The following is a 21,858-nucleotide window of genomic DNA, read 5'->3' as shown; positions in this document are numbered from 1 at the left end:
TTTAGCAACAGAATAGAAAGTGGTCCTGAGTGCAGTAGCACAGCTCATGTAAATGGTTTTCCTGCTGCTATCCCACATTGCCCTGGTTCACGGCTGAGGAGGCTTGTGTGGTTTCTTTTCTGATCTTCCGTGCGCTGGAGAGAACTGGGCACTTTCCAGTACAAACAGTGTTGCACGTGCCTGGCCCCTCTGTGGTGACCAGCTTCTATTGGCATTGGGCTGTGATCTGACCTAGACAAGGACCATTGTTAGTAGCCACTCTTCTTCTGGGAGCAGGGTTGCATCAAATAAATCTGATCCCTTGCAAAGTCATGGGCTCCAGTCCATGGAGAGACCCAGATTCCAGTTTTGTGACGTCTTCTCCTTCTGCCTGCCCCAAACTCCTACACCATGCATGCTGTGTGTGTGGGGGGGGGGGAGTGATAGGGGGGGAATGGGGTGTTGAATCTGTAGCATTGGGCTTTGCAGTGCATGCATGTGTCCCAGTGTGCCTGTTATGGCTGTCTAAAACAGGGCTGTAGTCCCAGCATATGAGGAGGAATAGGCATGTGACCTACGGGAAGCCAAATGTAAGGCTTCCTGCTTCTTAGGCAGGGGCAGCAGCCAGGAGAGGCCCAAGGCTCAGAGAAACTCTGGGTGTTTCATGTACTGCATGGTGGAAAATAACATGGGAGGACTCCATGTTTGTAAAATGAAACTGTCTCTTTAAGAGAACTGTTTAGAGATGCTGCAGTTGTAACAGCATTCTAGCCATGTGCACACAGACTGACTTCCCCGGTATCTTCTCCAAACTCATTCTTCCTACAACCTGTACTTCTCTCTTCAAATTCTGTGCAGAATTGATACACCAGAGGTATGGGGTCAGGGGATCTCTCCATAATAGCCAGCAAGGGCTATAATAGAGTGTCCTCTCCCCTCCCAGCTGGGAAAGGCTTGGGTGGTTAGTGTCTGGTATCAGAGTTTATTTGGCATCTTGTTAGCTGACAATAAAAAGTGAGCCCCAGGCATGGGGACTTGATGTGCCTTGTAGTTTGAAGTTTCATAGCAGCTTACACTTAAAATGTAGGGGTTTACAGTGGGGGAGAGAAAAAAGGGGGCAGGCAAGCCCCCTGTATCTAGAGTCAATGGGACAAAACCAGGGTCCTCCTATGAGGATCAGATTGCGTGACTGAGGCCTGAGCAGAAAACTAACATTTCCGGGTGGTGAAATGACGCTGAATTTTGTGGGAGGTCTCCCCTTTGAATTTTTGTGTGATTCTAATCACCCTCCCCTCCCCCATGATCTTGGAGCCTGGGGGATTTTTAACGGTCAGACTATGCAAAGATCGGACAAATGTCCCTTGTGCTGGAGAGCATCCTGCAGAGAGAGTTGCTGGTAAAGGAGCCTTGTGGGCTGGTGCTAAAGTCAGCTCAATCAGTCAGGATGCGTGAGCAGCTTGTGGTGGTAAAGGGGTTGTTTATGCAGCTGCAAGAATTTTGTGTAAGAAGAAATTGACTGAAAATAAAACGGGAAAAGGAAACGTGCGGGAGGAAAATAGAGAGAGAAAAGAAAAGCTTCTAAATGGAACCGTAAAACCAATAAACAAAGCCTAATTATTGTACAGCTAAAAGCGAGATCTTAAGGAGGCAACTTCCTCCTTTTGTTCCGGGGAGAGTCTTTTGTGGTGCCTTAATTAAAAACAAGTGTTTTATTTGCAGTGGAATCTGAACGCTTAAGCTTAAGCATGCACTTTGCTGGATTGGGGCCCCCAAGAGAACGTGAGCAGGATGTCAGCTGTTCCTTCCATGCTCTGCTGTCTCATGGAGGCTTCTCTTCCTCCAGGTATCCGCCTTGATCATAGCTAGCAAGGGGGGGATGCGGAACAGAGCTCCCCACCTGAACTAATTTCAAACCCTTGCTGAATTCTCCCCTTCTCTGACAGCCAGTACCCCTGTCCCCCCATGGCTGATGGACAGGTGTGGTAGCTTAGCTTGGATACGCTCGCTAAGCAAGCTGGCCTCTTGTTTTGTATGCACGGTACCTAAGGAATCTTTATTGATCTCGGAAATGTGGCTACAGCACCATGTTTCCTCGAGGCCCGAAGGCAATCCCTGGGTGACCCGTTAAGGGTGGGTCGTATCCCGGGAAAGGAGGAGTGCATGCGAGTGACAAGTGGGGCTTAGCATTGAGTCGAGGCATTATTTGTTTGGCTCCAGGGCATATGCCGTCCCAGATGTGGTTGCTGCTGCAGTGGTATTTCATCAGAATTAAATTGTTTGTGAATTACGCTTGCTGCTGCTTTCCGGGCCGAGCCAAAGCTGTTGGAGATAATTGCAGCGAGGCCCAAGATGGGCTTTCTCCATAGGGGCCTCCTCTGAGGCAGGCTGAGAAGGGTAAATGCCCCCACACAAGGCTGTAACAGGAGCAGGTTCTTTGCACTCAGAATATGTCCACGGCATGGCTGTGGCTGGCCCAGGTCAGCTGACCCTGGCTTGGGCTGCAGGGCTATAAAATCGACGTGTAGATGGTCAGGCTTGGGCTGGAACCCAGGCTCCGGGACCCCGTGAGGGCCTGAGCCCAAACATCTGCACTGCAATTTTTAGCTCCGCAGCCTGATCCCTGGGAGCCCGGGTCAGCTGACGATCTGCGATTCGGTGCCTTGGGGGTTGTATGGCAGTGTAGACGTACCCTGAAAGGATGGGCTCTGAGCTCAGCTGTCTCTCTCTTGAACGCTCACTTTCTATCCAAGCCATTGCAAACACGAATGAGTCAAACCTCCAAGCCTCGAGGGGCAGGTTAGTGTCAATGTCCCCATTGCGCAGATGGGGACCCCAGAATAGACCCTCTGTCAAAGGGCCTGCAGCTCTTAATTGCTGACTTCACTGGGACTGCTTCCATGAGCACAGAGTGGTTGGCGACCTGCACCAAATCACGCGGAGAGGCTGTGGCAGAGAGGAACAGAACCCAGGAGTCCTGCTTCCTAGGCCTGTGCTTGCAAAGTCATAATTTCTCTGTGCCCCTGACAGTCTCTGATGTGGAGAAGTCAGGAAGGCATCCCTCTCCGGTTGGTCCAGACTGGATACACTCAGTCAGATGCATTGTGGCAGCGGATCACCATCTTCTCAAGGAGCAGGCACTGGCCGCCACTGGGAGCAGTATCCCAGGTTTGAGGGATCTTGTATCCCTAATGCTCCCTCTGTTCTAGCTGGGGATGCGGGAACCGGATGCAGTAAAATAACTGGTCTGGCTGTGAGAGTTTAATTCCCTTCCCCATCACTTCCTGCTCTGCACTGCCTGGACTAACTTAACTCATAGCAAGAAAGCACCAGTAAGAGTCTCCGACTGGGAGATCTCTGTCCCACTTCTGTCTGCCTCAGCAGTCTAGACAGTTCAGATCCAACTTAGGGGTGCTTCTGTTGAGATCATTATACCTCCCCCATCACAGCATCACCGAGGGTATGTCTACGCAGCAACTGGAGGCGTGTGCTTGCAGCCTGCGTACGCATAACCCAGCTAGCTTGAATCAACTTAGCTCAGGTACGAGAACAGCGATGCTACAGCGCAGACTAGCCGCCCAAGTAATTCCCCAGTGGCCTAGGGCTAGGAGAGCTCACACTGAAGCCTGCCGTGGCATCACTGTTAGCTAGCTAGACAAAGGTGAGCTAGCTCTCGTGCGAGCTGCAGTCACAGCAGAGGAGACATACCCAGTATTGTTCCCATTGCATGTGGATCCAATCTCTCACTGTCGTATTGCACTCTGTTAGAATGCTTCCTCTGTTATCACTTTGTCTCAAAAGGCCACTCTTGTACCTTGGACCCTGTTCCAGTCCGTCAGTGTAGAACTTACTCGACTTAGTCGTGTCCACCAAACTCACCACCACGGTGTCTGTGGGCCCTTATGAGAGGCTGTCTTTAGACAGTGCTCAGCCCACTTGGCTGGCATTTTATGGGGATTGGCAGCAAGGAGAAGGGGCCAAGCCTTCTCCCAAATGAGGTTCGCCCCAAACCATGCCTGTTCTTGACGTGTTGTGGGATGTTTGACACACTCTCGTGTGTCCAGATGTCGTCATCATCAAGTGTGCTGCTCTGGAAACCAAACAGAAGAGTCAACAGATTCCAGGTAGAATTGCCCCCTTGATTCAGGGCTGGGTGAGTGCGTGCACACCCCCTTTGATTTGAAGGAAAGCACCTGTCCCCTGCAGCCAGATTGCATCCGATGCGGCTGCATTCACTTCTGAGGAGCTGGATGAATTTGGCATTTTAATACATGGCCTTGTTGTCTTTCATCTCCTCCTTCCTTATTTCATTTAGAGGTACTGTTGCAAGCTCCTTTGATGGCAGAGCTAACACCCTCTGGAGGTTACTCCAGTCACGTTTTTCCTTTAGGCCCATCTGTCCTGCTGTATGTTGTTCCACTCTATGAAAATACAACTCCCAGCCCACCCCTGCTCTTGCATCAAAACTGTGAAGTTTGCCCCTTCCCTGCAACAGGACCAAAGAACAGAGATGGCCCTATGTGGCATTGTCCCTGTCCCAAAATCAATCACTGCTCTGTTCTTCTTTCCTTGGGTCAGAACCCAGCTCAGCCATTACTCAAGATTTACTCCATTCTACTGCAAGCAAAATTCCCGCTGAAGCCAATAGGAGCTTGAATGAGTAAGGTTGGAGTAAAACCTCCTGGAAGGATGTCAGGATTTTGGCCCTTTGTACAATTCCCTACTTCAAAAGGGTTTCCCTATTTCTGCTGAGTGGGGCAGAGGGCATAGCATGAGATCCAAATCTGCTCTGAACCCACCTACAATAATGAGTCCTTATGGGGCCTGATTCAGATTTCACTCCATTGACTTCACCTACCCCTGATTTACATTAATGGTTATGCTGGTCAATGTTTCATTGGAAATTTTTTTCATGGAAAAATAGCTTGTTTCATAGATACTGAGGTCAGAAGGGACTATTATGATCATTTAGTCCGACCTCCTGCACAACGCAGGCCACAGAATCTCACCCACCCACCCCTGTAACAAACCCCTAACCTATGTCTGATCTATTGAAGTCCTCAAATTGTGTTTTAAAGACTTCAAGAAGCAGAGAATCCTCCAGCAAGTCAGCAATTAAGAGCTGCAGGCCCTTTGACAGAGGGTCTATTCTGGGGTCCCCATCTGCGCAATGGGGACATTGACACTATCCTGCCCCTCGAAGAAGGGGGCTTGGAGGTTTGACTCATTCGTGTTTGCAATGGCTTGGATAGAAAGTGAGCGTTCGAGAGAGACAGCTGAGCTCAGAGCCCATCCTTTCAGGGTACGTCTACACTGCCATACAACCCCCAAGGCACCGAATCGCAGATGGTGGGTCAGCTAACTCGGGCTCCCAGGGATCAGGCTGCGGGGTTAAAAATTGCAGTGCAGATGTTTGGGCTCAGGTTCCAGCCCAAGCCTGACCATCTACACGTCGATTTTATAGCCCTGCAGCCCAAGCCAGGGTCAGCTGATCTGGGCCAGCCACAGCCATGCCGTGGACGTATTCTGAGTGCAAAGAACCTGCTCCTGTTACAGCCATGCTACAGAGGAAGGCAAAAAACCTCCAGGGCTTCTTCCAATCTGCCCTGGAGGAAAATTGCTTCCCGACCCCAAATATGGCAATCAGCTAAACCCTGAGCATATTCATCAACATGGAAAATCCCCCTGGAAATGGATGATTTCAGCCGAAATATTTTTGGGTAGTTTTAGTTGAAAAAACAAACCCTGAAACACTTTAGGTTTTCAGGAGTTGAAAATTTGTGGCTGAAAACCCCTTGCATTTGGAACTGGATTCCATTCGGAATCCTGGCTAGTACAAGGCACACGGCTGCCTTTCGTGGCCGCAGCCTGAAACATGAACCTTGTGGGTTTTTTTTTTTCTTGCTGGAGGAAGGAGCCCCGCCAAGCTTACAGTGAACACACATGGGGTAGTGCTGTCAGGTGTGCCGTGCAATCGACAATGCAAATTTACAGCACTTACCCCTCAGCAGCTTCTCCCTTCTTCCCATACCCAAACTACCTATGCGGCTTCATTAAAACACACCACTGCCCCAAGTTCTGTCTGAGCCATATGGGTGGAATCCTGTAGTCCTCACACAGGCAGAACTCCCATTGACATCCATGTATGTGTATATTTGCGATGCGGGGGGCCCAGACAGCTGCCTGCATCCAAACCACCCCCGTGCGAAGTCCGGAGCTGAGAAGGAGCACGGAGAAATGCACCAGTCACTGGGCCTGGAAGCAGAATTGTCTCTAAATGGGGAATTTGGCACTGCAAAGGCCCAATCCTGCGACACACTGAGTGCCACCCGATGCCTATATCGAGGACAGCTGCGACTGAAGGTGCGCCACGTGTTGCAGGATCGGGGCCCTACTTGGCCCAGTAAGGAAGGGCAACAAAAATGGGAAGCTGAAAGGGAAGAGGCCTCTCTGTCCTTGGGGCCAGATCCGTTGCTGGTGTGAATTGGCCTTGCTGCATTAAGTGGAGTGGAGGCTAATGCTGGTTTATACCGGCTGGGGATGTGACACCTGTATTTTATAGGAAAGCCCACAGGATTAAACCTCCATTGTTCTGGTTACATTTTGTTATCCCTCCCGCCCTCTCCTGCTCCTTCAGCCAATGGAGGGCATCCGGGCTATCTCCTGTATCAGATCCATGCACCGCCTAATCAGCCTCCCCCAAAGCAATTAAATGGGCGAACCACCCCCCCCACCCTAAAATGCACCTGCCATCAACTCAGCTTTCCTGAGAGTGACTTATTCTCGGACACAAGCAGCAGGAAACACAGGAGACACTCAGAGCTTTTAGGAAACATTTGGGCTGCTAATGATGCTGAGCAGCAGCCTGATCTATTAGGCAGTGGAATGGTCTCCTAAGGGAGGGCCTTTTATAGTCGGCTTGGAGAACAGACTGCAGGGAATGATCCTGCACTCACAAGGAGGTAGCTCTATCCCAATGCTAATGTCTATGGCTAATTTGGCAACCGTCACTCACGTTGAACAGTGCTTACTTGCCCTGAGCTCAGTGGCTCTCTTTGCATGAGTAGTGATGGGGTTGGGGCTGTTTCTGTACCGGTCCCAGGGTCCATTAGTGCAGCCTTGAGGCTGCTCTAAAGTACTCTAGCTGGTAATGGCTCTTAAGGGCTTGTGCACGGGCTGGGGAATGCTGGAGCACAGTCATTTCTGGCCATGCCCCTTTGCGCTCCTCCTCTGTGCCTGCTATGCACCATGGGGGAAGAGGATGGGGTCTGGCGCCTGTGCAAGCTGGCTTGCCTCCCCCACCCTACACTTTTATTGGAGAAAATCCTTGTCTGTGGAGATGTGTCCAAGTTATGGCCCATGTTTTGCCACTGAAGCAGCGCAAAGGGGCTATCTCGAGGTAGAGGATCCAGCCCGTAGTGAAAAAGGGATGCAGAGTCGGGCAGGATTTGTGAAGATTGGGGAACAGCAGTGGGTAATTACTGAGTGTGAGATGTATCCAGGGGGCTTGGAGGGGATGCTGTGGGGGCAATGGAAATGTTAAAACGCTCCCTTGCCGTGACACCTACAGAAAGCTTGACTTTGGTTAGGCTGCTGGTGTGTAGAGACCACTGCCCCGTGTGCTGCCCACTACTGTGTCCTTGTACTCCCTTGCCTCGCTGTATCCATCTGTAGTTTGTTGTCTCCGACTGGAAGCTCTTTGGAGCAAGAGCCGTGTGTTTGTACTGCACCTAGCACAGAGGAGCCCTGGTGCATGACTGGAGCGCCTAGACTCTCCTGCAATGCAAATAACGGAGCCACAGCCTGAAGAACAGAGGAATCCAAGTGGAAACAGGGGCATGAAAAATGCACTAACCCTCTCCTCTAACAAATACGACCTGCCAAAGGATAAGGCCCGAGAGTCCGTTCAACCCTTCCCTTTCAGCATGTTTCCTGGTTTCGGCCGGGTGTGGCCGGGGAATTTGGTAGGAAGTGCGAAGTGTTGGGAAATGTTAAGTGGCTTATGAGTACTTTGATTATTTTAAATGGCTTAAGTGCCTTTCTGAGACAGTTGTCAGGCAGCCCGGTAAGTGACACAGATGCAAAATCAGTTACGAAGTACAGCAAGCTCATTTCAAGAAAACTGGATTCCCTTCCTTTCTTCCACCCTCCGATGTTTTGTGATTTGGGAATTCTCAGCCAGACGGGAGGGATTCTTGGAGCCAGCGTTTATCAGCCAATTCTTGAGCTGTGTTGGGAATTTGCCCTCTTCCAATCAGTGCCAGGAATGGGGAAAAATTGCACAGTTGCAAATGGCAGCTTTGTTTGTATGCGTGTGGGGTTTGCATTGGTACAGCTATAAAATCCCAGAAGGAAGAGAGATTCCATAGCAAGCTAATCTAGCAACAGCACCAAGGAATTTCCCTTACAGTTGTTCGATCCAGATCCTCGTCCGAGCCATCTTTGCACTCCCCAGATCCTGGATCAGCTATGAGCCAAGCTACTTTCCTGATGTAACTTCCCCAAGTGGTGATTCAGACAACTGGGGATTGCTGTGGTACAAGAAACCTGAAACACACCCTATGTTTCCTGTTCCTATGGCCAGGCCTCTTGAACAGACCACAAGGAAGGGTAAGGGAGGTAGGAACCGCTACATCAGCTCTAGACCACGGGGAGGTCTGGTTGGGTTGGCTTTGCAGCTGCTTTCTCCCAGTGGCACCGCAGGAAGTGGCCCAAATGCACAGGAGAATTCTGGTCCTTGGTTTCTAATTGCTGTTTTTAAATGTTTGGGGGTGCATTTGAGATCTTATCAGAATGGGAGACTCGGCCAAGCTCGGTGCAGGCTGTTTTCACACAGCTCTGTCAGTCCACCTCCTTTATGAGCTAGTTCCACCCGCGTTCCGGTTCTGAGCCCCTCTCCCCTGCCTGTCACCTTCACTATTCCAGTCCCAGGTCCCCTCATGCTTAGCTAATGCACCAGGGTCATGAAATACAAACCTCTCTGCTGTCCCAGTCCTGGGAGGCCCACGAGCTCTTCTGATGCATTTCATTCCTGATCTGCAGTAATCCCAGTTCTGCTAGTCCAGGGGGCCCATAGCTCTGCCATGGGTGTTTGTATTACCATAGTGGGTAGGAACCTGAGTCGTGGACCTGGATCCTTCTGTGCTAGGCACTATACCAACCCAGATGAGAGAGACTTTCCCTGCCATTGTTCATCATCCATAAACCATGAGCCCAGGGCTCTCCTGGCACTCTGCTAATTCAGAGCTGCCTAACTGGTAAGTCGGTCTTGCCTGTCACTTAAATGCGGAGGACAGGTGGGAGGCATTGTCACTAGCTCTAGCTTGCAGGAGCAAACACCATTTCTACGCATCCTGCCAGCACTTTCAATATTTGATGAGCGGTTTTTAGCTGCTGTTCAGAGTGTGTTTTGTCATTTTGTGTCTATATGAATAAATAAAGTGCCCTTTATTAGATGCCATGGGCTAATTAAAGCTGTACATCAGCAGAAAAGCTTTCAGATGTGGAGCCTCTTCTGCATGCTGGTTTGATCAGTGCTGATGGTTTGGTATGCAAGAAAATTTCGTAGGATTAGAGAGCTTGCAGTCTCCTGTCTCATCTGTTGCTTGCTCACTGTTGCTTCCGCAATGCACGCTCCCCCTCCAGCCAGCTCTCACGATCTTCCATGCTCATCTCCCTTATCAAAAACACCTCCTTTCCTCAAGTCGTCTTGCTTGACACCCTCAAATGCCCCCACCTCATCACACTATCCCAATCCCAACAGTGGCGCTGTCAAACAAGGAAATTCCCATGCCGAAAACACTCTTAGCGGAAGGGTCTGGTTGCATGCGTGCCCTTCCGCCACACATGGGAAAAATCTAGGAAGTGAGGAGCAGTGCTGTGGTCTCTGGCTGCTGCCATTGGTACGTGCAAATGGGGCAGGGATATGGTTGGGGGCCGGGGGGATGAGGCATTAGTGGGAGTGCTGCTGTTTGCAAACAGGGCTGCCATGGTTCATAGCGGCACTGGGCTAAAAAGTCTGGATGGGGAGCAGGGGCCACTGATCCTGCTTCAATGAGAGCAGTGCAGCCTGTATGCCAGGCCTCTGTGTCCCAGCAGGGGTGAGGCCTCAGATGGGAACACACTAAGCTCCTTGTTGGGATGATGAACCACGCTCTGCCTGGGTCTCCTCAGCCAGGCCCGAGGAGAGGAAGGGTGATCTTGTGGGTCAGGCACTAGACTCGTACTAAGACGACCTAGGTTCTGCTCCCAGCTGTTCTACTGATTTGCTATGTGACCATGCCTAAGCGAACACCTACGCTGCAATAAAAGACCTGTAGCTCGGCCACAGCTGTTTAGGTGGATTTTTCAAGTGGGGCACCTATCCTCTATTTAAATCAATGGGAGTTAGGCACCTAACCCGCTTTGGGACTTTGGTAAAATCCCACTAGGTGCCTATCTATGTCTTTGTCTCTCTGGCTGTTCATCTCTGTGCTTCAGTCATCAATCTGCAAAAGGGAGATAACGATTCCGTTTTGTCTTGCATCTGTAAGGGGTTCAGAAAAGGGAACGTCTTATTGTGGATATGGACAGCACCTTGCACAACGGGACCCTGATCTCAGTGGGGGCCTCTTGGTGCTACTGTAATATACATAACAAAGTCCCCTCTCTCTCGTGCTTTTATGGGAGCAGATGTGCAAGGGGTTTGGGCCTGCTCCCTGTCAGGGGGGCCATGATGCCCAGTGCTTGCCCTTGTGTACCTGTGCCCAGGCGTAACCTTTGAGGATACTTAGCTGGGAGGGCGACTATCCTTTTGCCTCATAGAATATCAGGGTTGTAAGGAACTTCAGGAGGTCATCTAGTCCAACCCCCTGCTCAAAGCAGGACCAATCCCCAATTTTTGCCCCAGATCCCAAATGGCCCCCTCAAGGGTTGAACTCACAACCCTGGTTTTAGCAGGCTAATGCTCAAACCACTGAGCTATCCCTCCCCCTTATGATGTGGATCAAGGCCAAGCTCTCTAGTGTAGGTTTGTAGCTTTTCTCCTATAATTTTTATTATTCAAGCTGTAAGATGCTGCCCTCTGCAAAAGGAAGGCAAGAGCGATTCCCATTTTCCTCTGGTGTCCACCGCTGTGAATGTCGCCCAGCCCTGAACTGGAACAGTGCTGGTTGTTTCGAAGAACCCACAGCTCAGGAGGTGCTGTCCACTGTTCTGAAATAGCTTGCTTGCATTCCTGCCCCTGCCATTGCCGGGAGGCACAGAGATCAGCAGGCAGGCTGTCAGCCGGACTGGAAATGGGCACACATCCCTTGATGTCCAGGACGCTCTTGCGGGGGGAGAACGTGTGTCTTAGGAAAACAGGTTAGACAAATAGATGCTTTTGATGTTTTAATTGAAGCCTAGAGGGAGCCGCTGTCTTTAGTGTGCTAACAATGTATGGAATAAATAATTCAGCTAAAGGAGGATTTGCTGGCTGCCTGCGTTCATGGGAGTATGTGCGTGCACACTTTTGCTGGAAGATTTTGTTCAGGGGTAGAAGTCTAGTCTGAGGTGCAGCATGGTCCGGTGGCTAGGACACTGGCCGCAGACCCAGGAGCCCTGCATTCTATCTCTGATTCGGCACTTCCCCTCTTTGTGCCTCAGTTTCCCCCCCCAACTTTTGTCTGCTGTGTCTGTGTGGAGTGCAAACTCTGGAAGGGCTGTCTCTCATTATGTGCACTTACAGCGCCTAGTGTGATGGGGCCCTGACCTCCGCTGGTGCTGCTGTAACACAAATAAGTAATAAGAGTTAGGGCCAGAGGCCGAGCTTTGGGTAGGATGTAGACCAGGGGTCGGCAACCTTTCAGAAGCGGTGTCCCGAGTCTTCATTTATTCACTCTAATGTAAGGTTTTGCTTGCCAGTAACACATTTTAACGTTTTTAGAAGGTCTTTCTATAAGTCTATAATATATAACTAAACTATTTGTATGTAAAGTAAATAAAGTTTTTAAAATGTTTAAGAAGCTCATTTAAAATTAATGAAATAAATGGAAATGCAGAGCCCCTCGGACCGGTGGCCAGGACCCAGGCAGCGTGAGTGCCACTGAAAATCAGCTCACGTGCTGCCTTTGGCACGCATGCCATAGGTTCCCTACCCCTAATGTAGACAGACTCTGGTTAATCATACAAGGAGGGGTTAGGAATGGAATGACAGAAGGTTCCCTGTAACCAGCACCTTCCACTTTGCTACTAGGAAAAACTGCATGAGACAAAAGCAGTTTGGTTCTCCGTGGTGGCCAGCAGCTGTCCTATATGGGTTCATACTCGGGCTGTTTGTGGTGCTCCCAGTTGGGGGAGTAGCTGTGAACGCCTTCTTCTGCCTTTGTAGTGACTTCTGCTGGCAAAGGCTGGGATTGGCATATCTGGGAGCTTGCTAGCACCTGTGCCCCCACACTGTTCCCTGCAGTGTCCTTCTGGGCGAGGCTGGGAGGGGAGTAGCTGGAAGGTCTCCAAGCCAGCGTTCCTCGGCTAGTCCCTGTGGGCACTCCAGCAGGGAGGGGCTCTGACTGGCAGTGCTTCCAGGCTAGATGGTCTCTTGCTCTGCATGTACGCAGGAAGGGGTCAGGAAGAAATGCACCCCAATGCATAGATTCCAAAGCCCAAAGGGACCATTGTGATCATCTAGTCTGACCTCCTCATAACACAGGCCAGAGACCTGCCCCACAATAATCCCTAGAGCAGCGCTAATAAAAGGGTGTAGCAGGGTCTACTCCTGTACGTAGTCCCTCCTCCTCCTGCTTGCCTGCCTCTGGATGTGGGTATGTGCCTGCAGCCCCTCGCCTGCCTCCAGGCTTGCAATCTTGCTCCGCTGCAGGGGCCTGGAGGAGCCTGCAACAGAGCATCCTTGCTGTTTTCGGTGGGTCTTGTGCGCTGAGCGCAAACCGCGGGAGCGAACTGCCTGCCCGCCCCCTCCGTTGAACACGCTCAGAGGCAGCATTTTAATAAACCCCCATCCTGCCTCCCTTCAGATTCTGTATAGAGAGAGAGAATCCAGCCACACGTTTAGCCTCCCTGAGAACAAGGGAGGGAGGAGAAATAACGTCATTCAAGTCCGTGTGTTCTCACTTAGCGGATAAGTAACCTTCATTAAGATGGGAAGGTGGAAATCGGGCAGGGAAAACTGATTAATCTCCAGCTCTCTTCGCACTTGTTAATTTCCTTGTGCTTCACTGGGATTATTAAAACAAATAGCAGCTGCATTCCTCCCCCCAGGCTGCACAAGCAAGCCAGCCTCCGCACGCAGCCCCGCCAAACCTGTTTCCTTGCAACTTTCGTCTTGCTTTTGTTTTCCCCTTCTTCCTCCCAACCAGTTAGTGACAAACGAAATCCACCTGCATGGCTCCAGAAAGCCCACGTTCCCTTTGTGGGAAGCCTTCCATTCTCCTCCCCCCAACTTGAGATCTTGGGGTGCATAATCAGACAAAGAATAAGGGCCTGATTAGCAGGGAAACAAAGCAGATGGCAGCCTGCTTGACGTACCGCTCCGGAGCGTGGGCCACGTGTCTACCGCCTCCGTCGCTGCTGGGTGACCAGGTGTCCTACTTCTGTGGAACAGAGCCGTCCGGCTACACTGGTTCCATTTCTGCTGTGTCATCCCTTTGTGCCACTCTGCCAGTGCAATGGGTCTGACAGCGTCTGCGTGATCTCCCTAGCAGCCCCTCATATGGGGCTCGCGAGTGACCATGGCTGGTGAAATGGCCATGGGGGCCATAGCCAGTTAGCGTAGTTTAAAGCAGCCCTGAGACTGCTCTAACCTATACTGAAGCCAGCATAGCATCTGCTCCAGAATCAGGAAGAAGCCACAGCCTGTGGCTACTCCTTTCAGCAGATACCAGCTGGCACTGAGAATCTGGCCTGTAGGATTTGCCTGTAGGATCTGGCCTGTAGGATCAATCTATCTAGTTTGATACCTTGCCCGATAGCTGATGTGTCAGCAGAAGACCTTCTCTTGCTCCAGAACGTGCCTTTCCGATTATTATGGGGGTGCCCAGAAATGGCTGGCTGCCCCCTGCAGGTACATCCTGAATCATTGGAAGTGATGGCCCTTAGCTTAGCTCGAATAGCTGCATATGTTAGAACTGGCCATAAAACAATCCTAGCCAGTACTGCCGGGAAGGTTAATAGATCTGCTATCCCTTCTAATGGGGATTCCTTTCAGCACACTCATGAAATATGGATTGGTTTGACGCATGGGAAATTCATCCCTTTGTTCAAAGCTGTTCCTTTTACCTGGCTGGCTTTCTAACACAGCTTCCCCTCCTGGTGTGGTGGGAGGGTACTTTTATGACTGGCTTGTCCCTTTCTCCGTTAGTCATTTAAATAGACCCTCATTTGCACAGCGGGACTTAGTGCTTCCGTGGTGCATTTCATCTTGAAAGCACTTTGCAGCGCCAGGTCCATGTCAGCACAAGCACCAGGGTCCCAGCAGCAGAAAGGCCAAGCTTACAGGGGCTGAAGGCTCCGCCAGTGGGAAACCAAAGCAATCTGGAGAGGAGTGGGCATGGAGGATTCAGTGGCTACCCTGGGCCCTATGGTTGGAATTAAAGCTCCTTTCCGTAGTAGAGAGGTCTTCCCTCCTTGAACCCCCTTCTTGAAACTCTCCTTTGCCCCACCGCCTACAAAAAGATTGGCATTGACTAGGGTGCTGAGACCGTGGCCCATCCTGCCGGCCAATATTGTCTCATTGTTTCCTTGTGCTCCCCCCCGTCTGTCTGTCCCCACTTGTTGTCTCTTGGGGGCAAGGGCCATTTTTCTGCGGTGTTTGTACAGGGCCTGGGAAAATGGGATCCTGGGCCAGGTCTGGGGCTTTTTCAGGGGCACAACCAGAATGTTCCTAAGACAGGGGCCCAGAATGTTCCCACACTGACCTCTTGCCCTGCCACTCCCCCATGCCCAGCAAAGCTGTCTCACATGATCTCTCTACCCAGACCCATGTTCTTCCTCCTGCATCTAGCTCCACTCCTGCTTCCCTCCTACTGCCCCACACCTGTCTCTGTTCTTTTCCCCCCACATTACCCCACACCCAGCTCCGTGGTCTCCTCACCCGGCCCTGAGCTCTTACCCAAAGAGGCTGTTAGGCTGCGGAGCAAACCCCCAGCAGATGCCAGGCAGTTCTGGGAACGGCATCTCTCCTTCCCCAGGAAGCACCAAAAGCCCAGATCCAATCCTCCCATTCTCCTGGGACCTGGGGGTTCCTGGCCTGCTGCTCCCCAGGGGCTGGGAGTGCCCTGTGCCCATGGGTGCTGGAAGGATTGCAAAGGTTGTGGGGGGGGGGGCCAAGCAGGGGTTGCAGCACCACTCAAATTTGTTCCAGTTGCCCCTCTGTCTTGTCAGCAGGGAAGGGGGTCTGCCATTATACCCCTTCCCTCCCGCCCTGTTGTGCCCCTGGGCTCCGAGGCACTATGGCGATACAAATATGTAATAGAGAACCTGGGGCAGGGAGATGCTGGGAGCATCCCCACCTCCCCGCCTGGGGATAACCCCCTCTCTGGCTCACCTCCCTGTGCTAGGTTCCATGAATCATCCTATTGATTGTGTTCTGTTCACGTTCTTATCCTGCCTTCATCACCGCCTAGTATCTGAGCCCTCTCCAGTCGTGTATTAAGTGCTGTGACTAATATCTGTCAGATATCTCTCTCTCCCTTTGCTCCTCGATGGGAAAATCATGGGAAGGATGTCTTGGTTTTAAATATTTGCTTGTGTGTGTTGTTGAAGGAGGGTGCTATGCACTCAGAACTTCCTCACACCTCGTCCTGCGGGGAGATTATGGGTCTCTGAGGCAGGGGGAATTACTATTATTTGTATAATGGTAGCATCTAGGGTCTCTGTCGTGGCCCAGAACCCATTGTACTAGGTACTGTATGGACAGAGAACAAGTCCTTGTGGATCACAACCTAAATATGAGTGAACAGTGTAACCCTGTTGCAAAAAAAAAAAAATGAACATCATTTGGGCATGTATTAGCAAGAGTGTTGTAAGCAAGACACGAGAAGTAATTCTTTCGCTCTACTCCACACTGATTAGGCCTCAACTGGAGTATTGTGTCCAGTTCTGGGCACCACATTTCAGGAAGGATGTGGACAAATTGAAGAAAGTCCAGAGAACAGAAACAAAAATGATTAAAGGTCTAGAAAACATGACCTATGGACTGGACTAGATGACCTATCAAGGTGCCTTCCAGTCCTATGATTCGATGAACAAAAAGATGGCTCCGACCCCAAAGAGCCTACAATCTAAATGACATGAAGCAACACTCCGAAGGCAACAGCAGCAGGATTTGTTGTTGGAGCTGGGATGACATCTTGGAAGCTCCTGGCTGCCAGTCCTATGCTCAGGACACTGGGTTATGCCGCCTCCCTTCATGCTTGGTTGGAAAATGTGTGCTCTAGATACACGGGTGATGTTTACACCCCTCAAAGCTCAGCTGGGCTCCCATCTTTTAGCTTCATTGACTCCATGTCATACTCCTGGTTTAATTTACTTTGCTTTGCATTGGAGCGGTGTTGTTCAGAAAACATGACACACAGTTGCTTTGCTTCTTGGGTCCATCAAGCTCAGCTTCTCCTCTCAGGTTGGGCTCCCAGGCGGGTTTGGGTTCGATTGCAACCCCTTCCCCTGCCAACGTCTGCACACAGAAACAAAAATCCGTTTCCCGGTCTTTTGCTCCTGTGTGCTGTAACCAGAGCCCATTCCAGATGGGCATATCCAGTCCATGTCTTGCTTCTAAAGAGAGAGCTGAGGAATTCTTCACCTCTACAGCTCTGGCTCTGGATTTCTGCATAGAGCCTCATGGAAAGGCGGAAGGAAGGGAACTGGATTTCTGTGGCCACCTGGAAGGGACAACAGCACCAGTCCCCCAGAGCTCTTTTGGGTCACTGCTCTTTCAAGGGTGGGCTGGCAGCGGGCAGAGAGCAGCTGTCTAATCTCCCATATTTATATATGGCCTCTGTATTGAGGTGCTGGAATTTAAGCCAGAAAGAAAATGGAGGCATCTTGAAAATGGGAAAAGGGTGTGAAGGCGAACACAAAGCAGAAGAGAAGTCAGAGTCTTTTCCAAGGAAGGGAGAGCTCCAGAGTATGTACAGTATTATCGATGAAATAATAGGCCGGCTGCAATATCCAATTACCTTAGATCTTAATTATCGATTGCACCACAGCAAAAGCCGGTCTCCATACATTAAAACACAGGCTAAATACTGGTGCCTGATGACAGATGGGGAAACTGACAGGCCTCATTGGAAGGCAAAGCAATTGGCACATGTGCTGAGAGCCCCCGAGAGACTGGAGACTTGAAGGGGATGTGTGTGTGGATGGAGTTTTGGTCCTGTTTTCCCTGCATCCTCCTTGATCTATACCTCGCATGGAGCTTGGTGGATCTGCCATGTTCCTGTCAGTCAATCACCTCACTTCCTTTGCTTTTTGCACCAAGAGATGAGAGATAGTCCTGGCCTTGAGCGTACTCCAGCCTCTCCAGCTCTCTCTTCCCCAGCTGTGCAGTGGGCAAGCGCCAACAAATGCACAGGGGCTGGAGAGAATTGCTCTTGGCTTCTCATTAATCAGGAAATCCCCCACCCGCCCCTGGCATTTATTTCCCCTTCCACCTTCTGGAGGGTTGAACAGAGGAATGATGAGCTGCTGGGTCAGGTCAGCCTATTGCTGCACGAAGCCTGCCTTCCATCGGGGCTAGTAGCTGCTGCTTTGCAGGAAGATGTAAATACTCCATAGACAGACGATGGAAACTTCAGGTGTTCCTCCTAGGCTACAGGTACTACTGCTGTTGGGAAAGTCCGAGCAGCCTGAGAGCAGCAGCTACCTCTGTCTGTAAAGGAAGGTTTGCTTTATTGGCACAGATTTGATGTTCGCATCAGATACCTACTGACGTGCAGTTTCACGGTTGACACTGTGAGTGTAAGCCAGGGCTAGCAGATGGCCCCATGCCCTGCAGCAGGTGTGCTGGTGGCTCGAGAGATCTTGCAACGGCTACAATTGTTTGTTTCTTTAATAGGTCCCATATAATTCAATGATGCAGTGCAGACTGTCAGGGCCAGAGCCCCAGCTGGTGCAAATCGGCACGGGAAATGCGTCTATTTACATGGGCTGAGGATCTGGCCCGCAAAGCTTCACTGGAATGGAGGAAGATAACAAAAGCAGCAGTTTCTGGGGCATATTTAAAAGAATTGGATTAATCAGCTGTATGGAAAAGATGATTTTTTGTTGTTGCTTGCACATCTATTTGCCCACCCTCTCAGCAAGGAGCTCCGGGGTTGGATTTACCCACAACTGATTAAAAAACCCTGTATTGGCTAATGAATTAGCCCAAAGGCACAACTGATTACAGTGGGATAGTCATGGGATATAGGAACTTCAGTGCTTCCTCCCCATACTGTGTATGTGTTACACAGCTGCCATGGTCCATTCCAGAGGTGGCTGCTTTTCACTGCTGGGTAGAGCTGGGTGAATTAATTATCTGTGATACTTATACAGCTCCCACATTACCACAGTATCTGGGATCTTCCTATCTTTAACCTATTTATCCTCGCAAGCCCCCTGTGAGACAGGACAGAGCCTTCTCCATTGTGCAGCTGGGGAACTGAGGCATGGAGAGACTGAATGACTTGCCCAAGGTCACACAGACAGTCGGTGGCAGAGCTGGGAATTGATCTTGTGCTGCTCTAACTGCACTCAACACTCCCTAATTGCTTTCAAAACTATCACAGTAGCTTCGGGGGCCAGCTCTTTTCAGAGGCATTGTGAAGCTGCAGAGCGCTCAGCTTTATTGCAGATCAGACCCCAGGTATCTCCCTTTGCACAGGGTGGCTGATGTGATGCATGGGGGTTCTCTCCCCACCGCCTCCTTGGATCTTGGTGGGGGAGCCAGGCCTAGAGGTTAGCAATTTCCCTTTGCTCACGTGCAAGGAATCCGATAAGGGGGGAGGAACAGACTTCTTAGAAGAGCCAGAGGGGGAGATGATAAGCAAAAGACCCTGCAGCTCTCTCCAGGCCCAAGAGAGGGGAGAGAGAGGTGATTAAGCTGCCTGACTCTCCCCCTGGAGAATGGGAAGGGTGGAAGGAGGCGACAGCTTCCTTCCTACCTTGCCTTACGCCCTGCCCATTTGTTTCTTCTTTGGCTTGGCTCCCTTTCCTGGCTTGGCATCCCCCTTTCCTTGGCTGATGTATCACGCTTGACAAGGTTATGGAGTCAGCATGTTAAACCTCGAAAAGTGAGTGTAATTTATTGATCTACATTTCACTTATGAAATAGGACAAGTGCTGATTTGAGAATCTTGTTTCCTCTTTCTCTCTCCCATGTGCGCGCTCGCGCTCTCTCTCTCTCTTTCTCTGCTTCTCTTATCTTCAGTAATTCCTCTGAGCTTGCATCAAAACTCCCTGATCCTTTTGTTAGCCCTTTCGATTCAGTGGCAGAGTCTGAGCTGTCTATTCTTCCCCAGCCGCCTCACCTTATCTCCCTTCCCCTCTGCCCCCCCCATCTCTTTTCTTTCTAAGAAAACACATAGGCGGGCCAGAATCATCCCTGCTGTAACTTCTTTGATTTTGCTGGCATTTGCACCAGAGATAAATCTGGTTCCTAATGCTTGAGCGAGGGAATTGAATAAAGTGGTTTTGTGTGGAATTAAGCCCCAATCCTGCAAGCTCTGACTCTTGTGCGTGGTCCTTGCTCGCAAGAGCAGCCTTATTGAAGTCAACAGGACTAACCTGGGTGAGTAAAGGCTACTCGATCGAGTAAGGGATGGCAGGATCAGGCCTATATTCATTCAAAAGCCCATTCTTTAAAACATTTGGGCTCTCTGGCAGAAAACTTATTTCCGCCTTTATTCAGGGCCAGGCTTGGCTGTCAGTTACGCTGGTGTCAATCAGGAATAACTCAGCAGCAGTTGGTCTGTAGGCATTAATATGTGTTTCTGGCTTTTCTCATGCAGGGGGGTGGATCACGGGCCTGTCAAGGTTTAGAAGACCAGATTCTGACCTCTTCTACTTAATTGAAGTAATTGACTTAATCTGCAGCAAAGGAGATTTAGGTTAAAATTAGGAAAATCTTTAACTGTAGGGGTAGCTAAACTCTGGAATAGGCTTCCAAGGGAGGTTGTGGAATCCCTGTCATTGGAGGGTTTTAAGAACAGGCTGGAAAAATACCTGTCGGGGTGGTCTAAGTTTACCTGGTCCTGTGACAGTGCAGGAAGTTGAACTTGATGACTTCTCGTGGTCCCTTCCAGCCCTACGTTTAATAGGCAGTGGGTTTAGAACAAATAAAAGGAAGTATTTCTTCACACAATGCATAGTCAACCTGCGCCAGAGGATGTTGTAAAGGCCAAGACCATAACAGAGTTAAAAAAGAATTAGATAAGTTCACGGGGGATAGACCCATCAATGGCTATTAGCCAGGATGGGCAGGAATGATGTCCCTCACCTCTGTTTGCCAGAAGCTGGGAAATGAGCAACAGGGGATGGATCACTTGATGATTCCCTGTTCTGTTCACTCCCTCTGGGGCACCTGGCACTGGCCACTGTTGGAAGACAGGATACTGGGCTAGGTGGACCTTTGGTCTGACCTAGTAGGACCATTCTTAAGTTCTTACGTACATTTCTATGATTTTATGGTGTTAACAGGAAGTTGAGTCCTGCTTGCGTGTGCTGGAGTTGACACCTGCTCACAGAATCGCGTGGATTTACTGCGACACTGCAAGTTCTACAATATCTAGGCTATTTGGCTGCAGTTTCCCGGTAGCTAGGATCAGGAAGCTGCCAATAGCCCCAAAGGGCCAATGAACTAACTAACAGCATCTCTACTGCCCTGCTTATTCCAACCACCCATTCCAGAAAGAGTCTTCCAGTGGCAACATGACGACAAATGCCTCTGCATTAATCTAGAGTCCTAGATCTCATGGGGTCAATGCAGGAATCATTGGGTGAAGTTCTGTGGCCTGTGTTATACAGGAGGTCAGACATCACCATAATGGTCCCTTCTGGTCTTAGAATCTAGAAATCTTAGCCAGGGAGACCTCAATGGTGTATGCAATGATGTGGCTTGGGGGTTTTGTGCCCTGGCTATTCCCTGGATGCTATAAGGTCTGTAGAGACCTCACGCAGCTGAGTCCAAGTAAGGACAGCTCTTAGGAGCTAGCATGTCAAATGGCCCAGGAAGTCACTCCTTGCACAGGGCTCTGCACCAGTGCAGGGAAAAATAAGACCCCTTCTCTATCTCCTCTCCCTTCCTCAGAAAGGAATCTTCCCTTCTGTTCAATTAACTCTCTCCGCCCCTCCTTCGTTATGACACGTCAGACTACAATTATCTTCGCCCCTCAGAAGCGAAGGGGGAGGCAGGAGGAGGATGTGTACCAGATATGGTTTTAGGAGCAGCTAATTCCTAAACATAATTATTAATTTCATGCTTATCTTATACTAACCTCTGGTTCACAGAGAAGATGGAATTGATTTAATTAGAATTTCCATCATCAAGCAATTTGCATCAGAGCTTTTAATTAGGATAGCGTAATAAACCGCAGGGGCTGTTGGAACAAGGGTTTCTAATTGATGCCTGCTGGCCTTTTTAATCAGCGCTGGGAGGTAAGGCAGTCTTCTCACACAGCCCACTACCCCTACCAACTCCCCGCAGGATATGCCGGAGATATGGGGCGGTAAATCTGGCCTTGTGAAGTGTGAGGGGCCAAATTGCAGACCCTACCCTTTCAGGCCACCTTCAGGGAATCCCCATGCGCACGTCCCACCAGTAGACGTTTCACGATGGTGGTTCCAGTGGCCAGCAGAACCCTTTGAATAAGGGTAGCTGCATCCCAGGCAGACCGCAGGTTGCAAACACATACAAGCTCTCTGTCAAGGGATATA

The 21,858-nt window shown here is 50.3% G+C and overlaps 1 protein-coding gene across 8 annotated transcripts in view; it reads left to right on the top strand.

Moving 5' to 3' along the window:
- GRM4 (glutamate metabotropic receptor 4) overlaps window positions 1–21,858 on the top strand; it is a 233,381-nt gene that overhangs the window by 64,352 nt on the left and 147,171 nt on the right. Inside the window, exon 1 of one of the 8 annotated variants that reach the window (XM_073319852.1) lies at window positions 19,192–19,217. The exons of the other annotated variants lie outside the window; for them this stretch is intronic. The gene's annotated coding sequence lies outside the window, so the exon portion shown is untranslated. Of the gene's footprint in view, window positions 1–19,191; window positions 19,218–21,858 lie in introns of those variants that run through there. 8 annotated transcript variants of the gene reach the window in all.

This window comes from Lepidochelys kempii, chromosome 21 (genome assembly GCF_965140265.1).
Source record: "Lepidochelys kempii isolate rLepKem1 chromosome 21, rLepKem1.hap2, whole genome shotgun sequence".
NCBI classification, from domain to species: domain Eukaryota; kingdom Metazoa; phylum Chordata; order Testudines; family Cheloniidae; genus Lepidochelys; species Lepidochelys kempii.
Note: the sequence above shows the minus strand (reverse complement) of the source record. Positions and strands in the feature narration are given on the sequence as shown.